General features: G+C 48.8%; 10 non-coding genes across 10 annotated transcripts; 5 read left to right on the forward strand and 5 right to left on the reverse strand.

Annotated features, from left to right (window-relative positions):
* Nucleotides 1-300: 300 nt before the first annotated feature.
* On the reverse strand, nt 301-373 carry trnak-cuu (transfer RNA lysine (anticodon CUU)). Its single transcript has one exon. It is a non-coding gene; the product is annotated as a tRNA-Lys (tRNA).
* A 1172-nt stretch (nt 374-1545) lies between these two features.
* Nucleotides 1546-1628, forward strand: trnal-cag (transfer RNA leucine (anticodon CAG)). The gene has a single exon. It is a non-coding gene; the product is annotated as a tRNA-Leu (tRNA).
* Nucleotides 1629-4416: 2788 nt separating this feature from the next.
* On the reverse strand, nt 4417-4489 carry trnak-cuu (transfer RNA lysine (anticodon CUU)). Its single transcript has one exon. It is a non-coding gene; the product is annotated as a tRNA-Lys (tRNA).
* Nucleotides 4490-5661: 1172 nt separating this feature from the next.
* On the forward strand, nt 5662-5744 carry trnal-cag (transfer RNA leucine (anticodon CAG)). Its single transcript has one exon. It is a non-coding gene; the product is annotated as a tRNA-Leu (tRNA).
* Nucleotides 5745-8532: 2788 nt separating this feature from the next.
* On the reverse strand, nt 8533-8605 carry trnak-cuu (transfer RNA lysine (anticodon CUU)). Its single transcript has one exon. It is a non-coding gene; the product is annotated as a tRNA-Lys (tRNA).
* Nucleotides 8606-9777: 1172 nt separating this feature from the next.
* Nucleotides 9778-9860, forward strand: trnal-cag (transfer RNA leucine (anticodon CAG)). Its single transcript has one exon. It is a non-coding gene; the product is annotated as a tRNA-Leu (tRNA).
* Nucleotides 9861-13903: 4043 nt separating this feature from the next.
* Nucleotides 13904-13986, forward strand: trnal-cag (transfer RNA leucine (anticodon CAG)). Its single transcript has one exon. It is a non-coding gene; the product is annotated as a tRNA-Leu (tRNA).
* A 2788-nt stretch (nt 13987-16774) lies between these two features.
* Nucleotides 16775-16847, reverse strand: trnak-cuu (transfer RNA lysine (anticodon CUU)). The gene has a single exon. It is a non-coding gene; the product is annotated as a tRNA-Lys (tRNA).
* Nucleotides 16848-18019: 1172 nt separating this feature from the next.
* trnal-cag (transfer RNA leucine (anticodon CAG)) lies at nt 18020-18102 on the forward strand. The gene has a single exon. It is a non-coding gene; the product is annotated as a tRNA-Leu (tRNA).
* Nucleotides 18103-20900: 2798 nt separating this feature from the next.
* Nucleotides 20901-20973, reverse strand: trnak-cuu (transfer RNA lysine (anticodon CUU)). The gene has a single exon. It is a non-coding gene; the product is annotated as a tRNA-Lys (tRNA).
* Between the last annotated feature and the right edge of the window lie 1746 nt (nt 20974-22719).

Genomic DNA, 22719 nt, shown 5'->3' on the forward strand with positions numbered 1-22719 from the left:
CTTAGCCTTCGTACACACAATGTTTAAGGAAACGCTAGAGTAAATGAAACTGTAAATAGACAGGAGCTCTTCTTAGTTTTCATACAAGTTATGATGGCTGCAGCTCCTATCTGCGTCCGGGTGACCGGAGCCAAGGGATTATCTGCGGAACCTTTGATTTATCTCTCGGGCAAGGAGCTAGATACGCCCTTTTCATCTCGGTTTGATCACACCTGTGCATTAAAACGCAGTGCTCGGTACCATCGAGGTGTAAGAGGTTCAAGGATGAGCGGGAAACTTTGTTAATAAGGAGACGGGCACCGCCCAACGTGGGGCTCGAACCCACGACCCTGAGATTAAGAGTCTCATGCTCTACCGACTGAGCTAGCCGGGCGCCGGTGGAGCTGGTGGTTAACTTGTCCCTGTTGACGGCAATTTGACAAGGTATACTTCCTGGCTTTTCATCATGTGCTGACCGGATTCGAGAGTAGCACACCCTGTTCTTTGTTGATTACTGTACCTCCAGCAGCGCAAATGTCAGTAATCATTGAAATGTACGACCTACAATCTCCTCAGCATGCCCGCGTGGACTCCTCAGTGATCATCCTTCTACGTTCTGCTGTAGTTTTCATGCAAGTGAAAACCGTGCTCCAAATAACAGCGGCACAGTTGTATCCTGCGGTAAGCATTCTTCTAATTCCATCGTTTTGCTCCAGGTAAAAGGTAGCGCATCATAGTGTTGATATTCCAAGGTTTCAGAGTCCGTATTGGATGGCTTGGATGCAGACATCGCTCAGAGCTCCCAGTATGATTTTCCCGAGTTCAGTTTTGCAGTGTTTTAGTGCTTTACTACTTCCAGTGGGCCTTTGAATGCTCTGCTAAGTAGAGACGTGACATAATTACTAATGCGACCGAGTGTGCTGGCTGTTCCTGGTTCGTAATGATTAACGCGAGAAATCAATATAAACATAACTGCTTCGATTTCGAGGTTCAGTTGAAGCTTTCAAAGAAACTATCAAAGACCTCAGAACAACCGATGACACATTTGGTCATCTCCGTATTGGTGAAGATTAAAGAGTCCCACAAGTGTCAAGCTTGCACAAACACACACGAGAGAGAAACTCAGGACAGAATTTAAAGAAAGGGAGATGCAGACTATTTGAAGGCACTTTGCTAACCCAATGGCATGCTTAGGAATCGTGCATAGGACACATGTAGCAGAGGATGGTTTCGATCCATCGACCTCTGGGTTATGGGCCCAGCACGCTTCCGCTGCGCCACTCTGCTGACGGCCTCTCTGCGTGTGGCGCACAACTGCTCTTTTTATTTCCTACATAAGTGATGAAAGAGTTGAAAGTTTCAACGACAAACGCAGACGTCACTTTGAGCGCTTGGTGTTGTAGCACAAATCATCACATGCTGCTCTACACTGGATTATAAAAGCCGACACATTTTCCAAACATTTTAATGCTGGAGTCACACTGTAGTATTAATAACAGTGCGATACTCGAGGAGCGTAGTGGGATCGCGGTGGCTCATCAGACCGCCCCGGGACAGGGGGCCCGCGTCAGGATGGCCGAGCGGTCTAAGGCGCTGCGTTCAGGTCGCAGTCTCCCCTGGAGGCGTGGGTTCGAATCCCACTCCTGACAAAAAGCTTGCTCAGTGCCGTCTCCAGTCGGGTGCAAATGGGTGAAGCAGCCTGACGCAGGGAACGTGCGCCGATAGGCGTAGGTGTATCCCCTGCCTCTTCCGATTTAGCTCGTGCTCCATAGGATGGAAGCGGATGCTCTGGCTTTTTGACTCGAATATAACCTGATCACAACAGAAGGCCGTGCAGCCCAGTGCTGGTTTAAGAATGCCTCGTGTCTTCAGGCCCCTATTCCTTCAGGTTACCCCTTTGGAACAGTCGTCCGAAAAAGACGGGAAAGGAAAAGCATGTAAGCTCCCACACACTGCGTTAGCATTAGCGGTTGGAATCTGATGGGAGAAAAGCAACCTGGCTCGCCGTCAAGCAATCCATCCCTGGTCTCCCACGTGACAGGCGGGGATACGCACCACTATACTAACGAGGAGCGCTTGCTTGGCGCTTGAAGACACTTCCTCTTGCGGCTACTACTGTTTCCGGTTTCGTCTTTTCTTTTCATTCCTCCCAGAGGAGCGCATGAAAACGTTTCCATCTGCGCCATCCTCACCCCTCCAATGCTATGGTCCCTGCTCCTCCTGGTGCACTGCAAACACTCATTCAGCCGGTTCTTTCAGTTTGAATAATTAGGTCTTCAAAGGCTGGAAGTAGGGCGCAAGACATGCCAATGCCAAAAGCGTGGCTGTGTGCTTCCAGCTGTGAAATGTCACTGGTGGATGTTGAAGACATTACTTCCAAGGCAGCAGGTCCAAGCGATTTAGCGTTTGTACAAGAAGCAGGAAGAGAGAAACAGCACTCCGCCTTTTTCTGGGCAGGCCGAAGCGACAGGAGAAGGGCGCCGTAGTCGGCAGGATTCGAGCCGACGCGGGGAGACCCCAATGGCTTTCTAGCCCATCGCCTTAACCGCTCGGCCACGACTACAGGGAGCGCCGCCGCCGCCGGCTTGCGATCATTTAACACGGAGGGCGAGGCGGCGGAGGTAACCTTTTTCAATGTCGCTCTCCGTTTCCCCAGAAAAAAAGCCAAATGACATGCTAGCACTCGGACACCCTTCAGAAGACTGAAGGGTGGCTTAAAGCTGGAAGGATTAGGTCTCCCCGTTCCGACGCGACAATCGAACTTCCTTAGGCAGAGAGAAAGCAACATCGAGGAGCGTCAACAAGACTTTAGAAGCTGCGCCACACGCCACTTTCAGTCGCAGACACAGCAGTTTTAAAGGCAGGAATCGCCTTTGCGAACGCCATGAGAAACAGAACGCAAGCTCAGGTCCTGCGGTTTAACAAACAGCCACGGCTTTCATGCGACTGGACATTTCTTTTCTGGAGCGAATTCACTTTCAACTTCAAGAAATTCACACAACTTGCGAAATACGAAATACAAATCTGGCTCATCGCTGCACAAGAAATACCGCCGGCTGGCAAGAAAATGACAACGGTGTTTTTCCTTAACGAAAAACTTCCCATGGAGAAAAACAACGGCTGTGCGTCTCTGTCGGCTTGATTCAGTTTAATGCAAGTATTCATTCTCCTCCTGGAAAATACAGCTTGCGAAAGATGAAATACAATTCTTGGCTTTTCTGGGTGAGTGCAGAAGAAATCCTGCCGGCTGGCAGAAGAATTCCAGCCTTTTTTACTCTTTAACCAGAAACTTGCGAATGATACAAAGCAAGCGGGGTGCGTTTCTGTGCAGCTGTTAACTGAACAGCTGCTGCTTCAAGCCCACCCAGGGCTCATTCCGATTTCAACATCATGCCCCCTGAAGGTAGACTGGATTTCTTTGCGAAGCATTCACCTTTTGGACGTTTCAGGAAAGGTGCGTGTCGATGCCAGACTTGAAAAGCTTTCCATACAAAGAAACAACATAGTGCTTTTGATTGATGGGAAACGGCAAGAGCGGTTTGAGCAGCTCCGGCCTCTCAACCGCTTTACAATGTGATCGGCACCTCGGTAGCCAGTTTAGAAGGCTGAAAAGGATGCTGGAAGCACAGCGACGTTCTAAAACCAGCGCTTGAAAAGCATCTGCATACATAAAATGTCCATTTCCCCAAAGCTGAATCTGCATCTTCAGAAGATTGTCAGCTATACGTTTTCGTTCTTTGTTTCCTTTTTTTACGACAAGCTTTCGAGAAATGAACTGTCTATTGTGATGAAGGCTGCATTAGAAATTGTGCATCTAGCTTAGTTCAATGAAATCGGGAGGTGCACCTGTCTCAAGCGGATGGCTCTTTGCAGGCACACTACGGAAGCCTGCGGGCGCAAGTTGGGAGAAGTGACTCTTGCAGAGTGTTGAGCTTCGAGAAGAGGGCTCCGCTCAGGAAGATATTTCCACATGTTGAAGAGTCGCTTTTCGCCCTTTCTTTCCCACATTTTTCCAGTGCGGTTATTGATCGCGTTCAAAATGTTTTCCCAACGTACGTGTTACCTGCAAAATCACAGTGAAACTGTTATGCCGAAAAGATTCCTAATAGTTATTGTATTAGAATAGCTCTCCAATTTCTTAGCCTTCGTACACACAATGTTTAAGGAAACGCTAGAGTAAATGAAACTGTAAATAGACAGGAGCTCTTCTTAGTTTTCATACAAGTTATGATGGCTGCAGCTCCTATCTGCGTCCGGGTGACCGGAGCCAAGGGATTATCTGCGGAACCTTTGATTTATCTCTCGGGCAAGGAGCTAGATACGCCCTTTTCATCTCGGTTTGATCACACCTGTGCATTAAAACGCAGTGCTCGGTACCATCGAGGTGTAAGAGGTTCAAGGATGAGCGGGAAACTTTGTTAATAAGGAGACGGGCACCGCCCAACGTGGGGCTCGAACCCACGACCCTGAGATTAAGAGTCTCATGCTCTACCGACTGAGCTAGCCGGGCGCCGGTGGAGCTGGTGGTTAACTTGTCCCTGTTGACGGCAATTTGACAAGGTATACTTCCTGGCTTTTCATCATGTGCTGACCGGATTCGAGAGTAGCACACCCTGTTCTTTGTTGATTACTGTACCTCCAGCAGCGCAAATGTCAGTAATCATTGAAATGTACGACCTACAATCTCCTCAGCATGCCCGCGTGGACTCCTCAGTGATCATCCTTCTACGTTCTGCTGTAGTTTTCATGCAAGTGAAAACCGTGCTCCAAATAACAGCGGCACAGTTGTATCCTGCGGTAAGCATTCTTCTAATTCCATCGTTTTGCTCCAGGTAAAAGGTAGCGCATCATAGTGTTGATATTCCAAGGTTTCAGAGTCCGTATTGGATGGCTTGGATGCAGACATCGCTCAGAGCTCCCAGTATGATTTTCCCGAGTTCAGTTTTGCAGTGTTTTAGTGCTTTACTACTTCCAGTGGGCCTTTGAATGCTCTGCTAAGTAGAGACGTGACATAATTACTAATGCGACCGAGTGTGCTGGCTGTTCCTGGTTCGTAATGATTAACGCGAGAAATCAATATAAACATAACTGCTTCGATTTCGAGGTTCAGTTGAAGCTTTCAAAGAAACTATCAAAGACCTCAGAACAACCGAAGACACATTTGGTCATCTCCGTATTGGTGAAGATTAAAGAGTCCCACAAGTGTCAAGCTTGCACAAACACACACGAGAGAGAAACTCAGGACAGAATTTAAAGAAAGGGAGATGCAGACTATTTGAAGGCACTTTGCTAACCCAATGGCATGCTTAGGAATCGTGCATAGGACACATGTAGCAGAGGATGGTTTCGATCCATCGACCTCTGGGTTATGGGCCCAGCACGCTTCCGCTGCGCCACTCTGCTGACGGCCTCTCTGCGTGTGGCGCACAACTGCTCTTTTTATTTCCTACATAAGTGATGAAAGAGTTGAAAGTTTCAACGACAAACGCAGACGTCACTTTGAGCGCTTGGTGTTGTAGCACAAATCATCACATGCTGCTCTACACTGGATTATAAAAGCCGACACATTTTCCAAACATTTTAATGCTGGAGTCACACTGTAGTATTAATAACAGTGCGATACTCGAGGAGCGTAGTGGGATCGCGGTGGCTCATCAGACCGCCCCGGGACAGGGGGCCCGCGTCAGGATGGCCGAGCGGTCTAAGGCGCTGCGTTCAGGTCGCAGTCTCCCCTGGAGGCGTGGGTTCGAATCCCACTCCTGACAAAAAGCTTGCTCAGTGCCGTCTCCAGTCGGGTGCAAATGGGTGAAGCAGCCTGACGCAGGGAACGTGCGCCGATAGGCGTAGGTGTATCCCCTGCCTCTTCCGATTTAGCTCGTGCTCCATAGGATGGAAGCGGATGCTCTGGCTTTTTGACTCGAATATAACCTGATCACAACAGAAGGCCGTGCAGCCCAGTGCTGGTTTAAGAATGCCTCGTGTCTTCAGGCCCCTATTCCTTCAGGTTACCCCTTTGGAACAGTCGTCCGAAAAAGACGGGAAAGGAAAAGCATGTAAGCTCCCACACACTGCGTTAGCATTAGCGGTTGGAATCTGATGGGAGAAAAGCAACCTGGCTCGCCGTCAAGCAATCCATCCCTGGTCTCCCACGTGACAGGCGGGGATACGCACCACTATACTAACGAGGAGCGCTTGCTTGGCGCTTGAAGACACTTCCTCTTGCGGCTACTACTGTTTCCGGTTTCGTCTTTTCTTTTCATTCCTCCCAGAGGAGCGCATGAAAACGTTTCCATCTGCGCCATCCTCACCCCTCCAATGCTATGGTCCCTGCTCCTCCTGGTGCACTGCAAACACTCATTCAGCCGGTTCTTTCAGTTTGAATAATTAGGTCTTCAAAGGCTGGAAGTAGGGCGCAAGACATGCCAATGCCAAAAGCGTGGCTGTGTGCTTCCAGCTGTGAAATGTCACTGGTGGATGTTGAAGACATTACTTCCAAGGCAGCAGGTCCAAGCGATTTAGCGTTTGTACAAGAAGCAGGAAGAGAGAAACAGCACTCCGCCTTTTTCTGGGCAGGCCGAAGCGACAGGAGAAGGGCGCCGTAGTCGGCAGGATTCGAGCCGACGCGGGGAGACCCCAATGGCTTTCTAGCCCATCGCCTTAACCGCTCGGCCACGACTACAGGGAGCGCCGCCGCCGCCGGCTTGCGATCATTTAACACGGAGGGCGAGGCGGCGGAGGTAACCTTTTTCAATGTCGCTCTCCGTTTCCCCAGAAAAAAAGCCAAATGACATGCTAGCACTCGGACACCCTTCAGAAGACTGAAGGGTGGCTTAAAGCTGGAAGGATTAGGTCTCCCCGTTCCGACGCGACAATCGAACTTCCTTAGGCAGAGAGAAAGCAACATCGAGGAGCGTCAACAAGACTTTAGAAGCTGCGCCACACGCCACTTTCAGTCGCAGACACAGCAGTTTTAAAGGCAGGAATCGCCTTTGCGAACACCATGAGAAACAGAACGCAAGCTCAGGTCCTGCGGTTTAACAAACAGCCACGGCTTTCATGCGACTGGACATTTCTTTTCTGGAGCGAATTCACTTTCAACTTCAAGAAATTCACACAACTTGCGAAATACGAAATACAAATCTGGCTCATCGCTGCACAAGAAATACCGCCGGCTGGCAAGAAAATGACAACGGTGTTTTTCCTTAACGAAAAACTTCCCATGGAGAAAAACAACGGCTGTGCGTCTCTGTCGGCTTGATTCAGTTTAATGCAAGTATTCATTCTCCTCCTGGAAAATACAGCTTGCGAAAGATGAAATACAATTCTTGGCTTTTCTGGGTGAGTGCAGAAGAAATCCTGCCGGCTGGCAGAAGAATTCCAGCCTTTTTTACTCTTTAACCAGAAACTTGCGAATGATACAAAGCAAGCGGGGTGCGTTTCTGTGCAGCTGTTAACTGAACAGCTGCTGCTTCAAGCCCACCCAGGGCTCATTCCGATTTCAACATCATGCCCCCTGAAGGTAGACTGGATTTCTTTGCGAAGCATTCACCTTTTGGACGTTTCAGGAAAGGTGCGTGTCGATGCCAGACTTGAAAAGCTTTCCATACAAAGAAACAACATAGTGCTTTTGATTGATGGGAAACGGCAAGAGCGGTTTGAGCAGCTCCGGCCTCTCAACCGCTTTACAATGTGATCGGCACCTCGGTAGCCAGTTTAGAAGGCTGAAAAGGATGCTGGAAGCACAGCGACGTTCTAAAACCAGCGCTTGAAAAGCATCTGCATACATAAAATGTCCATTTCCCCAAAGCTGAATCTGCATCTTCAGAAGATTGTCAGCTATACGTTTTCGTTCTTTGTTTCCTTTTTTTACGACAAGCTTTCGAGAAATGAACTGTCTATTGTGATGAAGGCTGCATTAGAAATTGTGCATCTAGCTTAGTTCAATGAAATCGGGAGGTGCACCTGTCTCAAGCGGATGGCTCTTTGCAGGCACACTACGGAAGCCTGCGGGCGCAAGTTGGGAGAAGTGACTCTTGCAGAGTGTTGAGCTTCGAGAAGAGGGCTCCGCTCAGGAAGATATTTCCACATGTTGAAGAGTCGCTTTTCGCCCTTTCTTTCCCACATTTTTCCAGTGCGGTTATTGATCGCGTTCAAAATGTTTTCCCAACGTACGTGTTACCTGCAAAATCACAGTGAAACTGTTATGCCGAAAAGATTCCTAATAGTTATTGTATTAGAATAGCTCTCCAATTTCTTAGCCTTCGTACACACAATGTTTAAGGAAACGCTAGAGTAAATGAAACTGTAAATAGACAGGAGCTCTTCTTAGTTTTCATACAAGTTATGATGGCTGCAGCTCCTATCTGCGTCCGGGTGACCGGAGCCAAGGGATTATCTGCGGAACCTTTGATTTATCTCTCGGGCAAGGAGCTAGATACGCCCTTTTCATCTCGGTTTGATCACACCTGTGCATTAAAACGCAGTGCTCGGTACCATCGAGGTGTAAGAGGTTCAAGGATGAGCGGGAAACTTTGTTAATAAGGAGACGGGCACCGCCCAACGTGGGGCTCGAACCCACGACCCTGAGATTAAGAGTCTCATGCTCTACCGACTGAGCTAGCCGGGCGCCGGTGGAGCTGGTGGTTAACTTGTCCCTGTTGACGGCAATTTGACAAGGTATACTTCCTGGCTTTTCATCATGTGCTGACCGGATTCGAGAGTAGCACACCCTGTTCTTTGTTGATTACTGTACCTCCAGCAGCGCAAATGTCAGTAATCATTGAAATGTACGACCTACAATCTCCTCAGCATGCCCGCGTGGACTCCTCAGTGATCATCCTTCTACGTTCTGCTGTAGTTTTCATGCAAGTGAAAACCGTGCTCCAAATAACAGCGGCACAGTTGTATCCTGCGGTAAGCATTCTTCTAATTCCATCGTTTTGCTCCAGGTAAAAGGTAGCGCATCATAGTGTTGATATTCCAAGGTTTCAGAGTCCGTATTGGATGGCTTGGATGCAGACATCGCTCAGAGCTCCCAGTATGATTTTCCCGAGTTCAGTTTTGCAGTGTTTTAGTGCTTTACTACTTCCAGTGGGCCTTTGAATGCTCTGCTAAGTAGAGACGTGACATAATTACTAATGCGACCGAGTGTGCTGGCTGTTCCTGGTTCGTAATGATTAACGCGAGAAATCAATATAAACATAACTGCTTCGATTTCGAGGTTCAGTTGAAGCTTTCAAAGAAACTATCAAAGACCTCAGAACAACCGAAGACACATTTGGTCATCTCCGTATTGGTGAAGATTAAAGAGTCCCGCAAGTGTCAAGCTTGCACAAACACACACGAGAGAGAAACTCAGGACAGAATTTAAAGAAAGGGAGATGCAGACTATTTGAAGGCACTTTGCTAACCCAATGGCATGCTTAGGAATCGTGCATAGGACACATGTAGCAGAGGATGGTTTCGATCCATCGACCTCTGGGTTATGGGCCCAGCACGCTTCCGCTGCGCCACTCTGCTGACAGCCTCTCTGCGTGTGGCGCACAACTGCTCTTTTTATTTCCTACATAAGTGATGAAAGAGTTGAAAGTTTCAACGACAAACGCAGACGTCACTTTGAGCGCTTGGTGTTGTAGCACAAATCATCACATGCTGCTCTACACTGGATTATAAAAGCCGACACATTTTCCAAACATTTTAATGCTGGAGTCACACTGTAGTATTAATAACAGTGCGATACTCGAGGAGCGTAGTGGGATCGCGGTGGCTCATCAGACCGCCCCGGGACAGGGGGCCCGCGTCAGGATGGCCGAGCGGTCTAAGGCGCTGCGTTCAGGTCGCAGTCTCCCCTGGAGGCGTGGGTTCGAATCCCACTCCTGACAAAAAGCTTGCTCAGTGCCGTCTCCAGTCGGGTGCAAATGGGTGCAAATGGGTGAAGCAGCCTGACGCAGGGAACGTGCGCCGATAGGCGTAGGTGTATCCCCTGCCTCTTCCGATTTAGCTCGTGCTCCATAGGATAGAAGCGGATGCTCTGGCTTTTTGACTCGAATATAACCTGATCACAACAGAAGGCCGTGCAGCCCAGTGCTGGTTTAAGAATGCCTCGTGTCTTCAGGCCCCTATTCCTTCAGGTTTCCCCTTTGGAACAGTCGTCCGAAAAAGACGGGAAAGGAAAAGCATGTAAGCTCCCACACACTGCGTTAGCATTAGCGGTTGGAATCTGATGGGAGAAAAGCAACCTGGCTCGCCGTCAAGCAATCCATCCCTGGTCTCCCACGTGACAGGCGGGGATACGCACCACTATACTAACGAGGAGCGCTTGCTTGGCGCTTGAAGACACTTCCTCTTGCGGCTACTACTGTTTCCGGTTTCGTCTTTTCTTTTCATTCCTCCCAGAGGAGCGCATGAAAACGTTTCCATCTGCGCCATCCTCACCCCTCCAATGCTATGGTCCCTGCTCCTCCTGGTGCACTGCAAACACTCATTCAGCCGGTTCTTTCAGTTTGAATAATTAGGTCTTCAAAGGCTGGAAGTAGGGCGCAAGACATGCCAATGCCAAAAGCGTGGCTGTGTGCTTCCAGCTGTGAAATGTCACTGGTGGATGTTGAAGACATTAGTTCCAAGGCAGCAGGTCCAAGCGATTTAGCGTTTGTACAAGAAGCAGGAAGAGAGAAACAGCACTCCGCCTTTTTCTGGGCAGGCCGAAGCGACAGGAGAAGGGCGCCGTAGTCGGCAGGATTCGAGCCGACGCGGGGAGACCCCAATGGCTTTCTAGCCCATCGCCTTAACCGCTCGGCCACGACTACAGGGAGCGCCGCCGCCGCCGGCTTGCGATCATTTAACACGGAGGGCGAGGCGGCGGAGGTAACCTTTTTCAATGTCGCTCTCCGTTTCCCCAGAAAAAAAGCCAAATGACATGCTAGCACTCGGACACCCTTCAGAAGACTGAAGGGTGGCTTAAAGCTGGAAGGATTAGGTCTCCCCGTTCCGACGCGACAATCGAACTTCCTTAGGCAGAGAGAAAGCAACATCGAGGAGCGTCAACAAGACTTTAGAAGCTGCGCCACACGCCACTTTCAGTCGCAGACACAGCAGTTTTAAAGGCAGGAATCGCCTTTGCGAACGCCATGAGAAACAGAACGCAAGCTCAGGTCCTGCGGTTTAACAAACAGCCACGGCTTTCATGCGACTGGACATTTCTTTTCTGGAGCGAATTCACTTTCAACTTCAAGAAATTCACACAACTTGCGAAATACGAAATACAAATCTGGCTCATCGCTGCACAAGAAATACCGCCGGCTGGCAAGAAAATGACAACGGTGTTTTTCCTTAACGAAAAACTTCCCATGGAGAAAAACAACGGCTGTGCGTCTCTGTCGGCTTGATTCAGTTTAATGCAAGTATTCATTCTCCTCCTGGAAAATACAGCTTGCGAAAGATGAAATACAATTCTTGGCTTTTCTGGGTGAGTGCAGAAGAAATCCTGCCGGCTGGCAGAAGAATTCCAGCCTTTTTTACTCTTTAACCAGAAACTTGCGAATGATACAAAGCAAGCGGGGTGCGTTTCTGTGCAGCTGTTAACTGAACAGCTGCTGCTTCAAGCCCACCCAGGGCTCATTCCGATTTCAACATCATGCCCCCTGAAGGTAGACTGGATTTCTTTGCGAAGCATTCACCTTTTGGACGTTTCAGGAAAGGTGCGTGTCGATGCCAGACTTGAAAAGCTTTCCATACAAAGAAACAACATAGTGCTTTTGATTGATGGGAAACGGCAAGAGCGGTTTGAGCAGCTCCGGCCTCTCAACCGCTTTACAATGTGATCGGCACCTCGGTAGCCAGTTTAGAAGGCTGAAAAGGATGCTGGAAGCACAGCGACGTTCTAAAACCAGCGCTTGAAAAGCATCTGCATACATAAAATGTCCATTTCCCCAAAGCTGAATCTGCATCTTCAGAAGATTGTCAGCTATACGTTTTTGTTCTTTGTTTCCTTTTTTTACGACAAGCTTTCGAGAAATGAACTGTCTATTGTGATGAAGGCTGCATTAGAAATTGTGCATCTAGCTTAGTTCAATGAAATCGGGAGGTGCACCTGTCTCAAGCGGATGGCTCTTTGCAGGCACACTACGGAAACCTGCGGGCGCAAGTTGGGAGAAGTGACTCTTGCAGAGTGTTGAGCTTCGAGAAGAGGGCTCCGCTCAGGAAGATATTTCCACATGTTGAAGAGTCGCTTTTCGCCCTTTCTTTCCCACATTTTTCCAGTGCGGTTATTGATCGCGTTCAAAATGTTTTCCCAACGTACGTGTTACCTGCAAAATCACAGTGAAACTGTTATGCCGAAAAGATTCCTAATAGTTATTGTATTAGAATAGCTCTCCAATTTCTTAGCCTTCGTACACACAATGTTTAAGGAAACGCTAGAGTAAATGAAACTGTAAATAGACAGGAGCTCTTCTTAGTTTTCATACAAGTTATGATGGCTGCAGCTCCTATCTGCGTCCGGGTGACCGGAGCCAAGGGATTATCTGCGGAACCTTTGATTTATCTCTCGGGCAAGGAGCTAGATACGCCCTTTTCATCTCGGTTTGATCACACCTGTGCATTAAAACGCAGTGCTCGGTACCATCGAGGTGTAAGAGGTTCAAGGATGAGCGGGAAACTTTGTTAATAAGGAGACGGGCACCGCCCAACGTGGGGCTCGAACCCACGACCCTGAGATTAAGAGTCTCATGCTCTACCGACTTAGCTAGCCGGGCGCCGGTGGAGCTGGTGGTTAACTTGTCCCTGTTGACGGCAATTTGACAAGGTATACTTCCTGGCTTTTCATCATGTGCTGACCGGATTCGAGAGTAGCACACCCTGTTCTTTGTTGATTACTGTACCTCCAGCAGCGCAAATGTCAGTAATCATTGAAATGTACGACCTACAATCTCCTCAGCATGCCCGCGTGGACTCCTCAGTGATCATCCTTCTACGTTCTGCTGTAGTTTTCATGCAAGTGAAAACCGTGCTCCAAATAACAGCGGCACAGTTGTATCCTGCGGTAAGCATTCTTCTAATTCCATCGTTTTGCTCCAGGTAAAAGGTAGCGCATCATAGTGTTGATATTCCAAGGTTTCAGAGTCCGTATTGGATGGCTTGGATGCAGACATCGCTCAGAGCTCCCAGTATGATTTTCCCGAGTTCAGTTTTGCAGTGTTTTAGTGCTTTACTACTTCCAGTGGGCCTTTGAATGCTCTGCTAAGTAGAGACGTGACATAATTACTAATGCGACCGAGTGTGCTGGCTGTTCCTGGTTCGTAATGATTAACGCGAGAAATCAATATAAACATAACTGCTTCGATTTCGAGGTTCAGTTGAAGCTTTCAAAGAAACTATCAAAGACCTCAGAACAACCGAAGACACATTTGGTCATCTCCGTATTGGTGAAGATTAAAGAGTCCCACAAGTGTCAAGCTTGCACAAACACACACGAGAGAGAAACTCAGGACAGAATTTAAAGAAAGGGAGATGCAGACTATTTGAAGGCACTTTGCTAACCCAATGGCATGCTTAGGAATCGTGCATAGGACACATGTAGCAGAGGATGGTTTCGATCCATCGACCTCTGGGTTATGGGCCCAGCACGCTTCCGCTGCGCCACTCTGCTGACGGCCTCTCTGCGTGTGGCGCACAACTGCTCTTTTTATTTCCTACATAAGTGATGAAAGAGTTGAAAGTTTCAACGACAAACGCAGACGTCACTTTGAGCGCTTGGTGTTGTAGCACAAATCATCACATGCTGCTCTACACTGGATTATAAAAGCCGACACATTTTCCAAACATTTTAATGCTGGAGTCACACTGTAGTATTAATAACAGTGCGATACTCGAGGAGCGTAGTGGGATCGCGGTGGCTCATCAGACCGCCCCGGGACAGGGGGCCCGCGTCAGGATGGCCGAGCGGTCTAAGGCGCTGCGTTCAGGTCGCAGTCTCCCCTGGAGGCGTGGGTTCGAATCCCACTCCTGACAAAAAGCTTGCTCAGTGCCGTCTCCAGTCGGGTGCAAATGGGTGAAGCAGCCTGACGCAGGGAACGTGCGCCGATAGGCGTAGGTGTATCCCCTGCCTCTTCCGATTTAGCTCGTGCTCCATAGGATGGAAGCGGATGCTCTGGCTTTTTGACTCGAATATAACCTGATCACAACAGAAGGCCGTGCAGCCCAGTGCTGGTTTAAGAATGCCTCGTGTCTTCAGGCCCCTATTCCTTCAGGTTACCCCTTTGGAACAGTCGTCCGAAAAAGACGGGAAAGGAAAAGCATGTAAGCTCCCACACACTGCGTTAGCATTAGCGGTTGGAATCTGATGGGAGAAAAGCAACCTGGCTCGCCGTCAAGCAATCCATCCCTGGTCTCCCACGTGACAGGCGGGGATACGCACCACTATACTAACGAGGAGCGCTTGCTTGGCGCTTGAAGACACTTCCTCTTGCGGCTACTACTGTTTCCGGTTTCGTCTTTTCTTTTCATTCCTCCCAGAGGAGCGCATGAAAACGTTTCCATCTGCGCCATCCTCACCCCTCCAATGCTATGGTCCCTGCTCCTCCTGGTGCACTGCAAACACTCATTCAGCCGGTTCTTTCAGTTTGAATAATTAGGTCTTCAAAGGCTGGAAGTAGGGCGCAAGACATGCCAATGCCAAAAGCGTGGCTGTGTGCTTCCAGCTGTGAAATGTCACTGGTGGATGTTGAAGACATTACTTCCAAGGCAGCAGGTCCAAGCGATTTAGCGTTTGTACAAGAAGCAGGAAGAGAGAAACAGCACTCCGCCTTTTTCTGGGCAGGCCGAAGCGACAGGAGAAGGGCGCCGTAGTCGGCAGGATTCGAGCCGACGCGGGGAGACCCCAATGGCTTTCTAGCCCATCGCCTTAACCGCTCGGCCACGACTACAGGGAGCGCCGCCGCCGCCGGCTTGCGATCATTTAACACGGAGGGCGAGGCGGCGGAGGTAACCTTTTTCAATGTCGCTCTCCGTTTCCCCAGAAAAAAAGCCAAATGACATGCTAGCACTCGGACACCCTTCAGAAGACTGAAGGGTGGCTTAAAGCTGGAAGGATTAGGTCTCCCCGTTCCGACGCGACAATCGAACTTCCTTAGGCAGAGAGAAAGCAACATCGAGGAGCGTCAACAAGACTTTAGAAGCTGCGCCACACGCCACTTTCAGTCGCAGACACAGCAGTTTTAAAGGCAGGAATCGCCTTTGCGAACACCATGAGAAACAGAACGCAAGCTCAGGTCCTGCGGTTTAACAAACAGCCACGGCTTTCATGCGACTGGACATTTCTTTTCTGGAGCGAATTCACTTTCAACTTCAAGAAATTCACACAACTTGCGAAATACGAAATACAAATCTGGCTCATCGCTGCACAAGAAATACCGCCGGCTGGCAAGAAAATGACAACGGTGTTTTTCCTTAACGAAAAACTTCCCATGGAGAAAAACAACGGCTGTGCGTCTCTGTCGGCTTGATTCAGTTTAATGCAAGTATTCATTCTCCTCCTGGAAAATACAGCTTGCGAAAGATGAAATACAATTCTTGGCTTTTCTGGGTGAGTGCAGAAGAAATCCTGCCGGCTGGCAGAAGAATTCCAGCCTTTTTTACTCTTTAACCAGAAACTTGCGAATGATACAAAGCAAGCGGGGTGCGTTTCTGTGCAGCTGTTAACTGAACAGCTGCTGCTTCAAGCCCACCCAGGGCTCATTCCGATTTCAACATCATGCCCCCTGAAGGTAGACTGGATTTCTTTGCGAAGCATTCACCTTTTGGACGTTTCAGGAAAGGTGCGTGTCGATGCCAGACTTGAAAAGCTTTCCATACAAAGAAACAACATAGTGCTTTTGATTGATGGGAAACGGCAAGAGCGGTTTGAGCAGCTCCGGCCTCTCAACCGCTTTACAATGTGATCGGCACCTCGGTAGCCAGTTTAGAAGGCTGAAAAGGATGCTGGAAGCACAGCGACGTTCTAAAACCAGCGCTTGAAAAGCATCTGCATACATAAAATGTCCATTTCCCCAAAGCTGAATCTGCATCTTCAGAAGATTGTCAGCTATACGTTTTTGTTCTTTGTTTCCTTTTTTTACGACAAGCTTTCGAGAAATGAACTGTCTATTGTGATGAAGGCTGCATTAGAAATTGTGCATCTAGCTTAGTTCAATGAAATCGGGAGGTGCACCTGTCTCAAGCGGATGGCTCTTTGCAGGCACACTACGGAAACCTGCGGGCGCAAGTTGGGAGAAGTGACTCTTGCAGAGTGTTGAGCTTCGAGAAGAGGGCTCCGCTCAGGAAGATATTTCCACATGTTGAAGAGTCGCTTTTCGCCCTTTCTTTCCCACATTTTTCCAGTGCGGTTATTGATCGCGTTCAAAATGTTTTCCCAACGTACGTGTTACCTGCAAAATCACAGTGAAACTGTTATGCCGAAAAGATTCCTAATAGTTATTGTATTAGAATAGCTCTCCAATTTCTTAGCCTTCGTACACACAATGTTTAAGGAAACGCTAGAGTAAATGAAACTGTAAATAGACAGGAGCTCTTCTTAGTTTTCATACAAGTTATGATGGCTGCAGCTCCTATCTGCGTCCGGGTGACCGGAGCCAAGGGATTATCTGCGGAACCTTTGATTTATCTCTCGGGCAAGGAGCTAGATACGCCCTTTTCATCTCGGTTTGATCACACCTGTGCATTAAAACGCAGTGCTCGGTACCATCGAGGTGTAAGAGGTTCAAGGATGAGCGGGAAACTTTGTTAATAAGGAGACGGGCACCGCCCAACGTGGGGCTCGAACCCACGACCCTGAGATTAAGAGTCTCATGCTCTACCGACTGAGCTAGCCGGGCGCCGGTGGAGCTGGTGGTTAACTTGTCCCTGTTGACGGCAATTTGACAAGGTATACTTCCTGGCTTTTCATCATGTGCTGACCGGATTCGAGAGTAGCACACCCTGTTCTTTGTTGATTACTGTACCTCCAGCAGCGCAAATGTCAGTAATCATTGAAATGTACGACCTACAATCTCCTCAGCATGCCCGCGTGGACTCCTCAGTGATCATCCTTCTACGTTCTGCTGTAGTTTTCATGCAAGTGAAAACCGTGCTCCAAATAACAGCGGCACAGTTGTATCCTGCGGTAAGCATTCTTCTAATTCCATCGTTTTGCTCCAGGTAAAAGGTAGCGCATCATAGTGTTGATATTCCAAGGTTTCAGAGTCCGTATTGGATGGCTTGGATGCAGACATCGCTCAGAGCTCCCAGTATGATTTTCCCGAGTTCAGTTTTGCAGTGTTTTAGTGCTTTACTACTTCCAGTGGGCCTTTGAATGCTCTGCTAAGTAGAGACGTGACATAATTACTAATGCGACCGAGTGTGCTGGCTGTTCCTGGTTCGTAATGATTAACGCGAGAAATCAATATAAACATAACTGCTTCGATTTCGAGGTTCAGTTGAAGCTTTCAAAGAAACTATCAAAGACCTCAGAACAACCGAAGACACATTTGGTCATCTCCGTATTGGTGAAGATTAAAGAGTCCCACAAGTGTCAAGCTTGCACAAACACACACGAGAGAGAAACTCAGGACAGAATTTAAAGAAAGGGAGATGCAGACTATTTGAAGGCACTTTGCTAACCCAATGGCATGCTTAGGAATCGTGCATAGGACACATGTAGCAGAGGATGGTTTCGATCCATCGACCTCTGGGTTATGGGCCCAGCACGCTTCCGCTGCGCCACTCTGCTGACGGCCTCTCTGCGTGTGGCGCACAACTGCTCTTTTTATTTCCTACATAAGTGATGAAAGAGTTGAAAGTTTCAACGACAAACGCAGACGTCACTTTGAGCGCTTGGTGTTGTAGCACAAATCATCACATGCTGCTCTACACTGGATTATAAAAGCCGACACATTTTCCAAACATTTTAATGCTGGAGTCACACTGTAGTATTAATAACAGTGCGATACTCGAGGAGCGTAGTGGGATCGCGGTGGCTCATCAGACCGCCCCCGGACAGGGGGCCCGCGTCAGGATGGCCGAGCGGTCTAAGGCGCTGCGTTCAGGTCGCAGTCTCCCCTGGAGGCGTGGGTTCGAATCCCACTCCTGACAAAAAGCTTGCTCAGTGCCGTCTCCAGTCGGGTGCAAATGGGTGCAAATGGGTGAAGCAGCCTGACGCAGGGAACGTGCGCCGATAGGCGTAGGTGTATCCCCTGCCTCTTCCGATTTAGCTCGTGCTCCATAGGATGGAAGCGGATGCTCTGGCTTTTTGACTCGAATATAACCTGATCACAACAGAAGGCCGTGCAGCCCAGTGCTGGTTTAAGAATGCCTCGTGTCTTCAGGCCCCTATTCCTTCAGGTTACCCCTTTGGAACAGTCGTCCGAAAAAGACGGGAAAGGAAAAGCATGTAAGCTCCCACACACTGCGTTAGCATTAGCGGTTGGAATCTGATGGGAGAAAAGCAACCTGGCTCGCCGTCAAGCAATCCATCCCTGGTCTCCCACGTGACAGGCGGGGATACGCACCACTATACTAACGAGGAGCGCTTGCTTGGCGCTTGAAGACACTTCCTCTTGCGGCTACTACTGTTTCCGGTTTCGTCTTTTCTTTTCATTCCTCCCAGAGGAGCGCATGAAAACGTTTCCATCTGCGCCATCCTCACCCCTCCAATGCTATGGTCCCTGCTCCTCCTGGTGCACTGCAAACACTCATTCAGCCTGTTCTTTCAGTTTGAATAATTAGGTCTTCAAAGGCTGGAAGTAGGGCGCAAGACATGCCAATGCCAAAAGCGTGGCTGTGTGCTTCCAGCTGTGAAATGTCACTGGTGGATGTTGAAGACATTACTTCCAAGGCAGCAGGTCCAAGCGATTTAGCGTTTGTACAAGAAGCAGGAAGAGAGAAACAGCACTCCGCCTTTTTCTGGGCAGGCCGAAGCGACAGGAGAAGGGCGCCGTAGTCGGCAGGATTCGAGCCGACGCGGGGAGACCCCAATGGCTTTCTAGCCCATCGCCTTAACCGCTCGGCCACGACTACAGGGAGCGCCGCCGCCGCCGGCTTGCGATCATTTAACACGGAGGGCGAGGCGGCGGAGGTAACCTTTTTCAATGTCGCTCTCCGTTTCCCCAGAAAAAAAGCCAAATGACATGCTAGCACTCGGACACCCTTCAGAAGACTGAAGGGTGGCTTAAAGCTGGAAGGATTAGGTCTCCCCGTTCCGACGCGACAATCGAACTTCCTTAGGCAGAGAGAAAGCAACATCGAGGAGCGTCAACAAGACTTTAGAAGCTGCGCCACACGCCACTTTCAGTCGCAGACACAGCAGTTTTAAAGGCAGGAATCGCCTTTGCGAACGCCATGAGAAACAGAACGCAAGCTCAGGTCCTGCGGTTTAACAAACAGCCACGGCTTTCATGCGACTGGACATTTCTTTTCTGGAGCGAATTCACTTTCAACTTCAAGAAATTCACACAACTTGCGAAATACGAAATACAAATCTGGCTCATCGCTGCACAAGAAATACCGCCGGCTGGCAAGAAAATGACAACGGTGTTTTTCCTTAACGAAAAACTTCCCATGGAGAAAAACAACGGCTGTGCGTCTCTGTCGGCTTGATTCAGTTTAATGCAAGTATTCATTCTCCTCCTGGAAAATACAGCTTGCGAAAGATGAAATACAATTCTTGGCTTTTCTGGGTGAGTGCAGAAGAAATCCTGCCGGCTGGCAGAAGAATTCCAGCCTTTTTTACTCTTTAACCAGAAACTTGCGAATGATACAAAGCAAGCGGGGTGCGTTTCTGTGCAGCTGTTAACTGAACAGCTGCTGCTTCAAGCCCACCCAGGGCTCATTCCGATTTCAACATCATGCCCCCTGAAGGTAGACTGGATTTCTTTGCGAAGCATTCACCTTTTGGACGTTTCAGGAAAGGTGCGTGTCGATGCCAGACTTGAAAAGCTTTCCATACAAAGAAACAACATAGTGCTTTTGATTGATGGGAAACGGCAAGAGCGGTTTGAGCAGCTCCGGCCTCTCAACCGCTTTACAATGTGATCGGCACCTCGGTAGCCAGTTTAGAAGGCTGAAAAGGATGCTGGAAGCACAGCGACGTTCTAAAACCAGCGCTTGAAAAGCATCTGCATACATAAAATGTCCATTTCCCCAAAGCTGAATCTGCATCTTCAGAAGATTGTCAGCTATACGTTTTCGTTCTTTGTTTCCTTTTTTTACGACAAGCTTTCGAGAAATGAACTGTCTATTGTGATGAAGGCTGCATTAGAAATTGTGCATCTAGCTTAGTTCAATGAAATCGGGAGGTGCACCTGTCTCAAGCGGATGGCTCTTTGCAGGCACACTACGGAAACCTGCGGGCGCAAGTTGGGAGAAGTGACTCTTGCAGAGTGTTGAGCTTCGAGAAGAGGGCTCCGCTCAGGAAGATATTTCCACATGTTGAAGAGTCGCTTTTCGCCCTTTCTTTCCCACATTTTTCCAGTGCGGTTATTGATCGCGTTCAAAATGTTTTCCCAACGTACGTGTTACCTGCAAAATCACAGTGAAACTGTTATGCCGAAAAGATTCCTAATAGTTATTGTATTAGAATAGCTCTCCAATTTCTTAGCCTTCGTACACACAATGTTTAAGGAAACGCTAGAGTAAATGAAACTGTAAATAGACAGGAGCTCTTCTTAGTTTTCATACAAGTTATGATGGCTGCAGCTCCTATCTGCGTCCGGGTGACCGGAGCCAAGGGATTATCTGCGGAACCTTTGATTTATCTCTCGGGCAAGGAGCTAGATACGCCCTTTTCATCTCGGTTTGATCACACCTGTGCATTAAAACGCAGTGCTCGGTACCATCGAGGTGTAAGAGGTTCAAGGATGAGCGGGAAACTTTGTTAATAAGGAGACGGGCACCGCCCAACGTGGGGCTCGAACCCACGACCCTGAGATTAAGAGTCTCATGCTCTACCGACTGAGCTAGCCGGGCGCCGGTGGAGCTGGTGGTTAACTTGTCCCTGTTGACGGCAATTTGACAAGGTATACTTCCTGGCTTTTCATCATGTGCTGACCGGATTCGAGAGTAGCACACCCTGTTCTTTGTTGATTACTGTACCTCCAGCAGCGCAAATGTCAGTAATCATTGAAATGTACGACCTACAATCTCCTCAGCATGCCCGCGTGGACTCCTCAGTGATCATCCTTCTACGTTCTGCTGTAGTTTTCATGCAAGTGAAAACCGTGCTCCAAATAACAGCGGCACAGTTGTATCCTGCGGTAAGCATTCTTCTAATTCCATCGTTTTGCTCCAGGTAAAAGGTAGCGCATCATAGTGTTGATATTCCAAGGTTTCAGAGTCCGTATTGGATGGCTTGGATGCAGACATCGCTCAGAGCTCCCAGTATGATTTTCCCGAGTTCAGTTTTGCAGTGTTTTAGTGCTTTACTACTTCCAGTGGGCCTTTGAATGCTCTGCTAAGTAGAGACGTGACATAATTACTAATGCGACCGAGTGTGCTGGCTGTTCCTGGTTCGTAATGATTAACGCGAGAAATCAATATAAACATAACTGCTTCGATTTCGAGGTTCAGTTGAAGCTTTCAAAGAAACTATCAAAGACCTCAGAACAACCGAAGACACATTTGGTCATCTCCGTATTGGTGAAGATTAAAGAGTCCCGCAAGTGTCAAGCTTGCACAAACACACACGAGAGAGAAACTCAGGACAGAATTTAAAGAAAGGGAGATGCAGACTATTTGAAGGCACTTTGCTAACCCAATGGCATGCTTAGGAATCGTGCATAGGACACATGTAGCAGAGGATGGTTTCGATCCATCGACCTCTGGGTTATGGGCCCAGCACGCTTCCGCTGCGTTACTCTGCTGACGGCCTCTCTGCGTGTGGCGCACAACTGCTCTTTTTATTTCCTACATAAGTGATGAAAGAGTTGAAAGTTTCAACGACAAACGCAGACGTCACTTTGAGCGCTTGGTGTTGTAGCACAAATCATCACATGCTGCTCTACACTGGATTATAAAAGCCGACACATTTTCCAAACATTTTAATGCTGGAGTCACACTGTAGTATTAATAACAGTGCGATACTCGAGGAGCGTAGTGGGATCGCGGTGGCTCATCAGACCGCCCCGGGACAGGGGGCCCGCGTCAGGATGGCCGAGCGGTCTAAGGCGCTGCGTTCAGGTCGCAGTCTCCCCTGGAGGCGTGGGTTCGAATCCCACTCCTGACAAAAAGCTTGCTCAGTGCCGTCTCCAGTCGGGTGCAAATGGGTGAAGCAGCCTGACGCAGGGAACGTGCGCCGATAGGCGTAGGTGTATCCCCTGCCTCTTCCGATTTAGCTCGTGCTCCATAGGATGGAAGCGGATGCTCTGGCTTTTTGACTCGAATATAACCTGATCACAACAGAAGGCCGTGCAGCCCAGTGCTGGTTTAAGAATGCCTCGTGTCTTCAGGCCCCTATTCCTTCAGGTTACCCCTTTGGAACAGTCGTCCGAAAAAGACGGGAAAGGAAAAGCATGTAAGCTCCCACACACTGCGTTAGCATTAGCGGTTGGAATCTGATGGGAGAAAAGCAACCTGGCTCGCCGTCAAGCAATCCATCCCTGGTCTCCCACGTGACAGGCGGGGATACGCACCACTATACTAACGAGGAGCGCTTGCTTGGCGCTTGAAGACACTTCCTCTTCCGGCTACTACTGTTTCCGGTTTCGTCTTTTCTTT

Source organism: Lepisosteus oculatus, unplaced genomic scaffold (assembly GCF_040954835.1).
Source record: "Lepisosteus oculatus isolate fLepOcu1 unplaced genomic scaffold, fLepOcu1.hap2 HAP2_SCAFFOLD_39, whole genome shotgun sequence".
Lineage (NCBI taxonomy): Eukaryota > Metazoa > Chordata > Actinopteri > Semionotiformes > Lepisosteidae > Lepisosteus > Lepisosteus oculatus.